Source organism: Podarcis bocagei (assembly GCF_964188305.1).
Source record: "Podarcis bocagei genome assembly, chromosome: 14".
In the NCBI taxonomy this organism is placed as follows: domain Eukaryota; kingdom Metazoa; phylum Chordata; class Lepidosauria; order Squamata; family Lacertidae; genus Podarcis; species Podarcis bocagei.
In genome coordinates, this window is record NC_138139.1 from 24,230,139 (window position 1) to 24,242,497 (window position 12,359).

Sequence of the window (12,359 nt, forward strand, 5' to 3'; positions counted from 1 at the left end):
CTTATCTACTGCCATGGGGGGAATAAGCCGATTCCCTGAAGCCTGACGCCAGTGGTCTGAAGTCTGCAGCTTCCCTTAGTACCCACACTTCAATCAAAACCTAGGCAAACACAACACAAATTAACTCCTCCCATGGAATGATTTATTTTTTTCCCCAGATCAAGAAGTGTGGGCTGTCAGGGAGGCTTCTGAATGCTATAGAAATCTTCACTGAGGGAAACATGTGCCACTTCCGGCCACTTCACAATGATGTGAGATAAGCTTAAAAACCTATATTCTCAAGACATGCTCAAGCACCCTGAAAATGAGGCAGGGGGAAAAACGGAAGCGTCTTTGGAAGAGGAAGAACATTTTTAATACAATGGAAGCAGAGGTGCCAAGTTCCCCCCCAAGATTGAGGGGGCCTGGCGAGCATTGTGTGCATGACATCACATCATCTGAAGGAGGCCAGGCGCTCCTCTGCCCCCTCAACATTAAGGGGCTTTGGCCCCCTTTCAACAAATATTGAAGGGGACAGGAGACAAGTCAGCCCCCTAGAGTTGGCTCACCTGAATGGAGGACCGTTTTTGGTGCAGCACTAGTCTATGATGCAGTTTGTCTGCGTAAACAGTTTGTATACTGCTTATCACTAACTTCATGGTGTACAATGAAGTTACAAAAGAGTTATGAAGGATAAAATGAATGACAATGAACCAGAAAACCAGAAAAGCTTACTTAAAATGCCTGCTGAGTCCCCCTCCCCCAACTGAAAGACTTCAGCAGTTGCCAGTAGGTTCAGTAGGTAGGGGGCCTGTCTGATCTCAGCTGGGAAGAAACAGAACTGGGTCCACAATACTGAACCCACAGCTCCTGGTGGATGTGGGCTGTGAGTCTAAGCCATGGGACATCACTAACAGTGACTCCTTCAAAAATCTCAGTGATTGGGCAGCAATATAAGGAATCAGGTGGTCCTTGAGTTTTCCTGGACCCAAGGAGTTAATCACTTTGTAAATTAATAGGATTATTTTAATATGGACCAATAGCATATGGGCAGCTAACTGGAATATGGTATACAAACACTCAAAAGGTATATTGGTTTTATACCAATTTAGCTGTCATGGTGACTTTCAAAGAACCCTGTATACTGTCCTTCAGTGAAGATGGTGAGAATTCTCAGTAAAGGGACCAAAAGTCTCAAGGGGTCTTGTAATTCCCTCATAGACCAACATAGTGGAGGGAACACAGTTGGCAAAAGCTGTTGTAGACCATGATATTGAATTCAGCTAGGCATACTGGCATGCTGGGAGACTAACTAAGAACATATTGGTGCAGCTGGGCTTGTAAGTGATCCTGCAACAACTTTATAGATAATAAATCATTTCCATGTGACAATCAAGTGAAAACATTGTCTTTCTTAAGTATTCCCCAGAATATATGGAGAAACTGTAATTTCAATTCTAATGGTTTAATTAAGCAATTAAAAAGTATGGCATATAATCGACTAAAAACATTTAATCATCTGACACCCTGAGACTTCAGTGTTTTGGTCTGAACAAGCATTTTTATTTATTTATCCCAAAGACTCTTTTCAAATTGAAATCAGACTGAAGGTCTTAAGAGACCAAATCGATGGCTGCAGATTTTAATTAAGGTGGGAAGAATAAGATAGTATTAAGGAAGAGAGATTTGGTGCGCTGCATGATTGATTGACCAAATGAACCTCAAACCTTTTAACAATGCAGCCTGGCTTCCAATATCATATCCCCCCTCCCTTTCCATTGCTTTCATCCAGTGACTGCTAATGTACAGGAGTTTAGATGCAAACAGTGCCCAGATAGTTCAGTGGCAGAAGCCAACTATTAAGAACATAAGAAGAGCCTGGTGGATCAGGCCCATGGCCCATCTAGTCCAGCATCCTGTTCTCACAGAGGTCAGCCAGATGCCTAAGGTTCAGGCAATCCTTATGAAAGCCCAATTTTGTACCCCAAAGTAGGAGTAGAAAGCATAGTATATTAGGTATGTTTTTCTCAACGGTGCTGATAAGCTTGACGCTGGATTACTGCAATGTACTCTTCATGGGGCTGCCCTTGAGCCTAGTCTAGAAGCTCCAGCTGGTGCAGAATGCAATGGTGGAATGCAATGGCTAGACTGAGGACAAGGGTAGACAGCTAATAACTTGAAACACTTCCCAGCTTGATCACTGAGAGCATCGTTGGTTGTTCCCCATGTTGGTGAGACTCATCTGAGCTCAATAGAAGTCTGAGCTTTTAATGTTATTGGCCCAGGCCTGTGGAATGCTCTTCAGCAGGCATCTTTAGAATCAATTTCTTAAAGTTACAGGTAGGTAGCCGTGTTGGTCTGCTGTAGTCAAAACAAAATTAAAAAATTCCTTCCAGTAGCACCTTAGAGACCAACTAAGTTTGTTATTGGTATGAGCTTTCATGTGCATGCACACTTCTTCAGTGTATCTTAAGAAGTGTGCATGCACACGAAAGCTCATACCAATAACAAACTTAGTTGGTCTCTAAGGCGCTACTGGAAGGAATTTTTTTATTTAATTTCTTAAAGGTTTGCTGAAAAAGTTTCTATCCTGCTGGGTTTGTGCAGACAATTATTTCTGTTAGCCAGTGATCTATAAATTTGGTTTTAATGTAGTTTGCTTGTGTTTGCTGAACACTGCTTTCACTTTTTAAAAATGAAATTGTGGCCAATAAGTAAGTAAGTAAGTAAATTTGATCCTTGTCATAATTCTTAAGGCAAATTTTTCCTATGAGACATCACAATTTTCCGAAGGCTGTCCAGGGCAGGATTGAAATGTCACTATGCTCTTGCAGTGTCCAAGATTTGAATTCAACAGCACTCAACCTACATGTGATTCCCAGCTACAGTGGTGCCCCGCAAGACGAATGCCTCACAAGACGGAAAACCCGCTAGACGAAAGGGTTTTCCGTTTTTGAGCTGCTTCACAAGACAATTTCCCCTATTGGCTTGCTTTGGAAGACGAAAACGTCTTGCAAGTGTTCTGATCCCCCCCCCTTTTTCTAAGCCGCTAAGCCGCTAATAGCCTTTTAGCTGCTAATCCGCTAATCCTTTAATAGCCGCTAAGACTTTAATAGCTGCTAAACCGCTAATAGCGCTAATCCGCTAATAGGGTTGCTTCACAAGACGAAGAAACCGCTAGACGAAGAGACTCGCGGAACGGATTAATTTCGTCTTGCGAGGCACCACTGTACTGGAATGCAGAAGCATACTGCCTCCGACAATGAAGGCAGAAGACAGCCATCATAGGTAGTTGCCATTGTCAGCCTTAACTTCCATCTGTTTGCCTGTTTTACCTCTGTGACTGGGATATTCCAAGGTATTTGATTCTGGAAACTTCAGAGTTTCTCTACTGCCTCTGTTCCTTGTGTCATGTTAGTTCATTAGGAAGCATCACATTTTAGGTACTATTAGGGCTTGCCCCCAAAAGGATGCATACTATAGTATCATCCAAATAACTCAGAATCCTATTGAAAACAATCTCAACTTCCATTTTTAAGTTTCTATCCCTTAAAGTTAAAAGCCTGTGAGGAATTACTAGTGACATTTCAGAAGCTACAAGTCACGTTGGACATGATTTCCACAGGTTAGATAGTGGGACAAGCAGCTTTGCTGAGAAAGTGGGATAGAAATTTGTAGGTGGGAGGAATGGGTGAATGTGTCAGTTTCAGTTTGTCTCAGTTTCTCAGTTTTTCCACATTTATTCATCGGTTTCCACTTCTTTAATTTTAGAGCTCTTATGAAAATTCACCAGGATTTGAGTGGGAATGTATTTTAATATATACTTCTTTTGTGATTTTGTCTAAGATATTTTTTTTGTCAAGCAGTTTTTCCTCATGTAACACAGTTGTTTATATTCTTTTCACCAATCCATGCATTTTTATGCACACTTTATTGTAGCATATGTGTTTTTGTACACATTGCTTGGTGGGAGAAATACATTGCAAAATTCAGAAAAGTACAAATTTTGAATGCTAGTTCTGTTACTGTTCATGTATTGTTTAGAAAAGTCTGAACTAGATAGGTTTGCTATTAAATGAGAACCTGAATCACCTTCCTCCTCCATCCCTAATGTGCGTGCATTGTGCAGGGGTGAAGATCATGCTGGGGAACTTTAATTTCATAATTCATACAGACCCTATAATCCAGTTTTTCTTTCTCATGGAATTGGCTTGCCTGCTTGCTCGGCTAGACACAGTTTGTTTGTTTGTTTGTTTGTTTGTTTGTTTGTTTGTTTGTTTGTTGGAACCCCTGTTTTAAGAGCACTATCTCTCAACAAAAATGTCCAGTCTCTTTCTTAACATCAGCCAAACATTGCAACGAAGCATTATCAGGCAGTACCAATGTATCCTCAACAGCACACCAATTTTGCCTCAACATCCCCTGCCTCCTCATAATTGGTTACGATGACGTTCGATCGGGGAGAACAAGCGAGTGCCCCTCTCCCGTCTCCTCACAGTAGGCTCTGGAGCCCTGAAAGGGTTAATTGGCATCTTAAGAAAAAAAGGTAATTGTAAAGAAGAACAGCCAGGGTTACCCCCAGAATTGTGGGGGCCGACACACAGGTCTCCCACCCACTGGAACCTCTCACATCTTGAAGAGCTGGCTGAAGACAAAAGCGGAGACCACTGCTGTTTCTTCATTTTCACATTCAGTGAAATGGCTAACCTCCCTCTGGTCTCCCTCGCCTGTGCATGTACCACACACTCTTTTGAGTACACCCTATCAAGCTGGCTGTTACATTCAAGTGCATGTGTCTTGACTGTGAAATTATCTCTGTGTTGCGAGCATGGCTATAAATGTGTGGTATCTTTTTCTCTGTGTGTAATTCTACATAATTTGTGCCAGATTATTGTCAGAGTAAAGGTGTGTGTGTGTGTGTGTGTGTGTGTGTGTGTGCGAGAGAGAGAGAGAGAGAGAGAGAGAGAGAGAGAGAGAGAGAGAGAGAGAAATAGATCAGAGACTGTTTTTAGCAAACTTGACTAATGCTACATACATAGTGATAGAAGCCACGTTTATAAAAGACTAAGATTGTCACTGTTTTAGGTGAGACTCAATCACATACTTGCAAATTCAGGTTGTACAATTCTAGGGAGCTCTTGCAGCAAACCTGATGCAGCAAGGGTGATGACTTTTGCAACAAAGAAAGTGACAGAGAAATATATTGAGATATATAGCTAGATAGCTAGACATAGACATAGACATAGGACATAGATATAATGGCAGATGAAGCTGATGGACTATATGGAACTGGCGGAAATGACTGGCAGAATCCGAGACCAGGGAGAAGAGTTGGTGGAAGAAGATTGGAAAAAAATTAAAGTATATTTACAAAAACATTGCAAAATTAAGGAATGTTAGAAGGATGTTGGAATGAAGTTATATGGTTTTAGCAGAAATGTAATAAAGAATTAAGTAAAAGTTGATTGATAATGGGCAAAAATGAAAAAAATTAAAGGTTAGACCGTTAAGATATATTATAGAACAAAAATTGGAAGATGGAAAGAATTTGCTGAAATAGTTAATTGAACTAGAATACAAAATGGGAGGTGTGAGGAGGTCGATGAAACAAGTAAATGAAAAGTAAAGATATGGAACATTGGATGTGTTTTAATGATTTTTTTCTTTTTTGCTGTATTGTTGTATTGTTTTCTTTTATGTTTTTTCTTTTTCTATATGTATTGTAATGTATGTTTTGTTAATTTCTTATTGTTTTTCCTTTTTCTGCTTTCTGTGATTTTTAAATTTTTAATAAATATCTTTTATAAAAAAAGACATAGACATAGATATAAATTTAATGCATCCCCTCCCCCATTTTTGCGAAGGAGCTCAAGGGAGCATATATTTGGCCATACACCAACATCACTGTGGCCCAACAGAGCCAATTCAGAAGAAGGGAAATGGTCCTGGGAATAGTCACATGTGTGACTCTACCCAATCGTGTACAGGAAATGATGCTGTCACTGTGAGCAATGCCTCCCAAATACATAAAGACTTCCATTCCCCTTTGCAGATATCTAAAAAAATTAAAATGTCAATAGGTTTTCAATATGGATTAAATGTTTGTGTGGCATGGTCCCATTTTGGGGTGAGTTCTACATTCGGTATTCTATTGCTCTACCCTTTGCAAGAAGTCCTGCTGCTTGCTAATGTTCTGCCTCTGGAGCAAGAAGAAGGTGTCCCCATTCTAATTATGTCCCAGGCGGCAGACCATTTAATTCATCCCTCAAAACTGAGTGGAGTTCATTGAGAACTAAGCCACTCCCTCTCTGTATATCTGCCATTGATGATGAATATAGCCATCTGCGGACACTCAAAAGAATGCAAAAAAGTCACTGGATGTCAGGTGACCTGCAAGATCCAGTTACCCACCCCTGTTTTAAACATATGTAAGGTGTATACAATTCTGCTTAGCAACCTCTAAGGCTGCTGTTCCACTTTTGACACAAACAGAATTGTTATAACATTACCCATTTTCTTGTCCCTGTCGTGAGGGACTCCTTTTAAAAAAATAAATAAATAAAAATGATTCGATTTGTACTCCCTTCGCAGGTGTTGTCTTTTCACAGCAGGGTCCCAGCAAAAATTCTCTGGCACTAAGGAAGTTGCTGTCCTCTAGAATTCTTTCCCCTTTGACTCAGACAACTTCCTTTCCTTCTGAGGATGGCTTAATGTGTTATAATTGAAACAATTTTATTGTCTAAAGCTGTTCATTCTAATGTTTCGATGACGGAAAAAATACTGGTCAGTTTGACAACTTAATGCGACATTCATGGTCATTTGAACTCCTTTCTGCCATTGGGTGCCGCAATTGCTCATCACTCCACCTTACCCCCTCTTTTGATCCCAAGAGGATGTAAGTAAATAAGAGTGTTAAGAGGACAGGAAGGGGTAGGGAATCTTTTTGTCATTACAGGTGGCTGCAAGTTTGGCTAACTGGTGAAATGTCAGCAACAGCCTTTGCCAACCAGTGCCCTCCAGATGTTTTGGACTACAACTCCTATCAGCCCCAGCTGATGAGGGTTGTTAGTCCAAAAGGTAAGAAGGTAAAGGACCCCTGGATAGTTCAGTCCAGTTGAATTCAACTTTGGGGTGCGGCACTCATCTCCGCTTTCTGGCCAAGGAAGCCGGCATTTCTCCACAGGCAGCTTTCTGGGTCATGTGGCCAGTATGACTAAACCGCTTCTGGTGCATGGAACACTGTGACAAGTGCCAGAGTGCGCAGAAATGCCGTTTACACCTAGGGGGCACCAGATTGACAAGCCTGATCCAAGCAAACCTCTGGGAGGAAAGAAAAATAGGCAAATGTTAAGTACCAAGATGTCAAATTCACATCTGCAGTTCTCCTTTAAGAGCTGGCTCAGAATCATAGCTAAAAGTGTGATGTGGGGAACCCAAGTTTAGATCTCTGAACTTCCTCAGTGGCCTCAGATAAACCACATTTGCAATATGGAGAAAATAATACTGCCTGCATTCCATGACTCTTGTGCTAGGAAATGGGTTGAGAAGAGTTTTTCTCCCTCTTTCATAACACTAGAACTTGGAAGATTCAGGGCAGATAAAAGCAGGGCTTTTTTCAGCTGGAACTTACTGGGACTCAATTCCGGCACCTCTCAGGTGGGCACCATTGCCATGATAAGAGAACAAAGGGAGGCGTTCTCTTTCTCTAGAAAAATAGAACTGGATAAAAGGAAGTACTTCTTCATGCAGAGTGTAGTTAAAACTAAGGAACTCGATCCCACAAGAGGCAGTGACAGCTACCAACCTGGATGGCTTTAAAAGAGCATCAGACAAATTCATGGAAGAGAAGGCTATCAACGATGGCTATGCTTTGCCTCCATGCCTGGAGGCAGTAATGTCTCTGAAAACTAGTTGCTAGAAACCAAGGGATGGGAGAATGCTCTTGTGCTTCCATCCTGCTTGTGGGCTTCCCAGAAGGCATTTGGTTGGCTGCTGTGAGAACAGGACACTGGACTAAATGGGCCATTGACCTGGATCCAGCAGGCTGTTCTTGTGTTACAAGACAATGTGTGTGGAAACACATGGGGGAGGTATCTAAGTGATGACAACAATGATTTTAAGAAAAATTCCTGCTATATCAAAGACATAGAACATCCCATTTCACACAGTGGCAAGAGAAAGGAAGGAAGGACTGATTACACAGAACAGATTCTAGGTGTACAAGAATTAAATTAACCAAAAACATTTGGGTTTAACATGTTTCCATAAGAGTTCTTTATATTTACTCAAACTCAAGAATCCCTGTAAATTATAGCTCTTAAGGGCCACAGTCCTAACAGTAGGGGAGAATTTCAGTTCAGGTCTCATTGGAAGCCAAATGTTTCAAATGTACACTTTCTGAAGCAATATGAGAAATGAAATGCAGCTATATTTCAAAATGTGTGAGTATCTGAATTCTGGGATACCATTCTCTAGCCATTTTTAAAATAAAAAAATACATATATAAGAGGAAAGTATGCATTAAAATGCATGTATTAGTTAAAGTAACATTAAAAATGCATTCTACTAAGAGAATTTACTTGCAAAAATGTGTAAACTAGTCAAAACAAAGTGCTTATTAGGAGAAATTCAGAGTATAATACTGAATAATTTTCTTTTTGTGATTCTTTTTGTGAACTAGGTGACCCTTTGGATCCCTTCCAATTCCACAATTCTATAGTTCTATGAAATTATATATATAAACTTAAATGTCACCTACTTTCTGAAGAACTGAAGGTGGCTAACAAGTCAAACCAGAACCATATCTCAAATATATTTCAATTCCAATATTTCAAATATTTCAGTTTCCAAGTTAAACCCAACCATTTAATTCCCCTGACCCTGGAAATCCCAATAATTCCATCACAGTCAAGCACCAAACAGAAATATAATGGTACATTTGAAAACGTTTGCAGCATTAAGATAAATTCAACAGTTTAAATAAGTTTAGATGGATGTAAAAATGGAGTACTGAATGGTTTAGTTTATGTAAAAATATGCAGGGATCTTTGGCATGCAAACTGAACCATGGAAGGAGTAGAAGGGAAGTCATTGATATTTTAAGGTTGTTCAAATGAATATTCTAAAATGTAAAACAGAAAAACTGAATAAAAATTAGACCAAAAAAACCACAAATAGAAATATAATCAGCCCCATTCATATTTGCTTTGTTTTTAAGCTTAATGTTGTTATAGAAGAAGAAGAAGAAGAGTTTGGATTTGATATCCCGCCTTTTACTCCCCTTCAGGAGTCTCAAAGCGGCTAACATTCTCCTTTCCCTTCCTTCCCCACAACAAACACTCTGTAAGGTGAGTGGGGCTGAGAGACTTCAGAGAAGTGTGACTGGCCCAAGGTCACCCAGCAGCTGCATGTGGAGGAGCTGGAAAGCGAACCCGGTTCCCCAGATTACATGACTACCACTCTTAACCACTACACCACAATGGCTCTCATTGCATCTCATATAATTATGATAACTGAAATAACTAAAATGAAAAGGACAACAAATCCCAACAATGCACCTAGTTTAAGAGCATAGGATGATCTCTGCTGGTCCAGCATCCTGTTTTCACAGTGGCCAACCAGATGCCCATGGGAAGCCACAAGGAGGCCCTGAATGAAACTGTGAAACTAGGCAGTCCGTTCCACCATCAAACAGCTGTTACTGTCAGAAAGTTCTTCCTGATGTTTAGGCAGAATCTCCTTTCTTGTTACTTGAATCCATTGGCTTGGGTCCTCACCTGCAGAGCAGGAGAAAACAAGCATGCACCATCCTCAATGTGACAGCCCTTCCGATATTTGGAGAGAGCTATCATATCGCCTCTCTGTCTTCTCTTCTGCAGGCTAAACATACCCAACTCCCTCAACCATTCCTCCTAGGATTGATGAGTAAAATCCTGTTTTGGGGTACCCATTTGTGATACCTCAACAACCAATTTGCAAACTTAGCCCCTGTCTGGAAGCACAATTTGCTACTTGGCCATCTTCAAAGTTCTTGGGTTAATTCACAAAGCCCTAAACAACTTGGACCCCAAATACCTTAAAGACTGCCTGATTTCTTCTGCTCCATCTCAATCACTGAAATCTTCTGATGGTGGTCCCCAATCCCCTGCTTTTACCAGGGACCAAGCCATTAGTGTGGCAGGATCTGTGTTGTGGAAATCCTTGCCAATAGAAGTTCAGCAGGAATCGCCCCTGTCTTCTGAGCACTGTATTATGTAGACACACCTCTGCAGTGTGATTTTTGTATACCAACCAGACTTTAATTATGTGTTATTGATGTTTTGTTATAGGGCAAAAAGGCAACCTCGGTCTGCCCTCAATCAGCTGCCTTTATACTTAACACCTGCCCATAGGCCTTCCTTCTGCTTAGCCTCAGTGTTGCCCTTGTAGAAGTTAGGAGGAAAGAGGAGAAGGACAAACCTAGAGTAAGTGGCTCTGCCTGTCATTGGCTCTGGCTCCACCTACTGTTGTCATCTACCCTTCTGGTCTCAATGGACACCAGCCATCACTGCAAGACATTCATCAGATGACATGCTGGCCCAATGTATTTTAATGCCTGGATGGAACCCCAGTCACACTCTCCTCCTTCCCCAGCACCTATCAGTCGCCAGTTCCTGCCTTCACCCCTCATCACCCCCACATGAGACTTTTAAGCTCAGGGTCAGGGGTTCAAGCCCCACATTGGGCATTGCAGAGGGTTGGACTAGATGACTCCTGTGCTTCATTCCCATTCTAGGATTCTATGTGGTGCAACTTGAAGCAGGTCACTTCACCTTGTTTCATGGCAGGCGCTAGCCCTGACTGGGAGACATCAACCAAGTAGCTTCTTCCCAGCTTGACTTACCTCAAATACAGATGAGAGAAGCATTGCATCATGGACAAACCTAGGACCGGCTCTTCCATTAGACAGGCTGAGGCAGGTGCTACGGGCAGCTAATTTTGGATATCATGAAAGGGCAGAGGGAATATATTTATTATTATTATTATTATTATTATTATTATTATTATTATTATTATTATTATTTTATTATTTCCAGGGAGAGAACTTGTGGAATTTTCTGCCTCAGGTATCAAAAGCTTTGGTCACTATGTACCTTGGTTTGGAATGGAACAGGGGGTCTCAGGCAGCAAAATGTCCTGGGTTGCCTCTGCTCTCATCTTTCTCGACTACTTCACACATGCCTTTTTTAAAATGTCCCCAAATGCTGCAACCATCTCTTAAGAAAAAAAGATCATAACCCTACTTTAAAACATACAAAAGTTAATATACTAAAACAGATTAAAATTACCTCAGCTTTCTAAGCATCTGAAGGTAGTCTTGTCTGGACAAGAATGTTTTTAACATTCAACATGACTGTGCCTGCGTAATATGTGAGCTACCTACCTACAAATAATTCTTCTTAAATCAAACAAACAAATAAATTATGCACACATTGAAAATAAGCCTTTGGGGAACCTATCAGGTGCACTTTGCACATGCTGTGAAAATGTAAGCCCTCAGACCAAAAAAAGGGAAAAGTCAAGAGGTAAATGCTTAAGTTGCAAACTCATACAGTGCAAACTATAGTGCTTCCCTTTGTACTATCGTGTCAATGTCTAGATTTTTTGTTTAATGGTATATGTTATGGCCATATACCAAATGTTACTGGACTTGAACTCCTATTGGTACAAGTGAGCTTTGATGGATGGAACTATAGTCCCACAGCATCTAAAGGGCACTGAGTTGGCTACCTCATGTTATGGGTTAGAGTCAGATGTGTTGTTGTTTATTTAAGTGTCCACATGATAATAATTGAAAATCTTGGTTTGGAGTTGAACTATGCTTCTGTGAGCAGAAAAGTTTCTTCTTCCCAGGATTAGGGTCAAGATCCAGCAGGAAGGGGGGAATTTCTTGCTAGTTCTCCCTTACACATGTAATCCCAACACACTGTTGCAGAGGTTCTTGAGGTCTCCAAAGCATATTTCCTGGTGAATACAAGGTACTCTGGGTGAGTCCTCCACTGAGGACTGTGAAACTGTTGGATATTGCTTCTCCCCTTCCACTGATGGAAGAATGATCCTCAGGGGAGGCTCTAACCAGTAAAAATAAACTCGGGATCCAATATGATGATGTTAATAGTAGTAGTAGTAGTAGTTATATCATGTATCAAGTGGGTTTCCCCCCAAAGCATACAAAATGCTTCATAGTTATAGCGCCAATCCTTACAACAATCCTGCAACATGGACTTATAATTTAAAAAATCAGAAATTAGCCATTGACTACAGTTTGAAGCAGGATGGTGGGCTAGACTGGTCTGCTACAGAAAGGATTGTCTTATGAAATTGGCAGGAGTGCCTAGAAT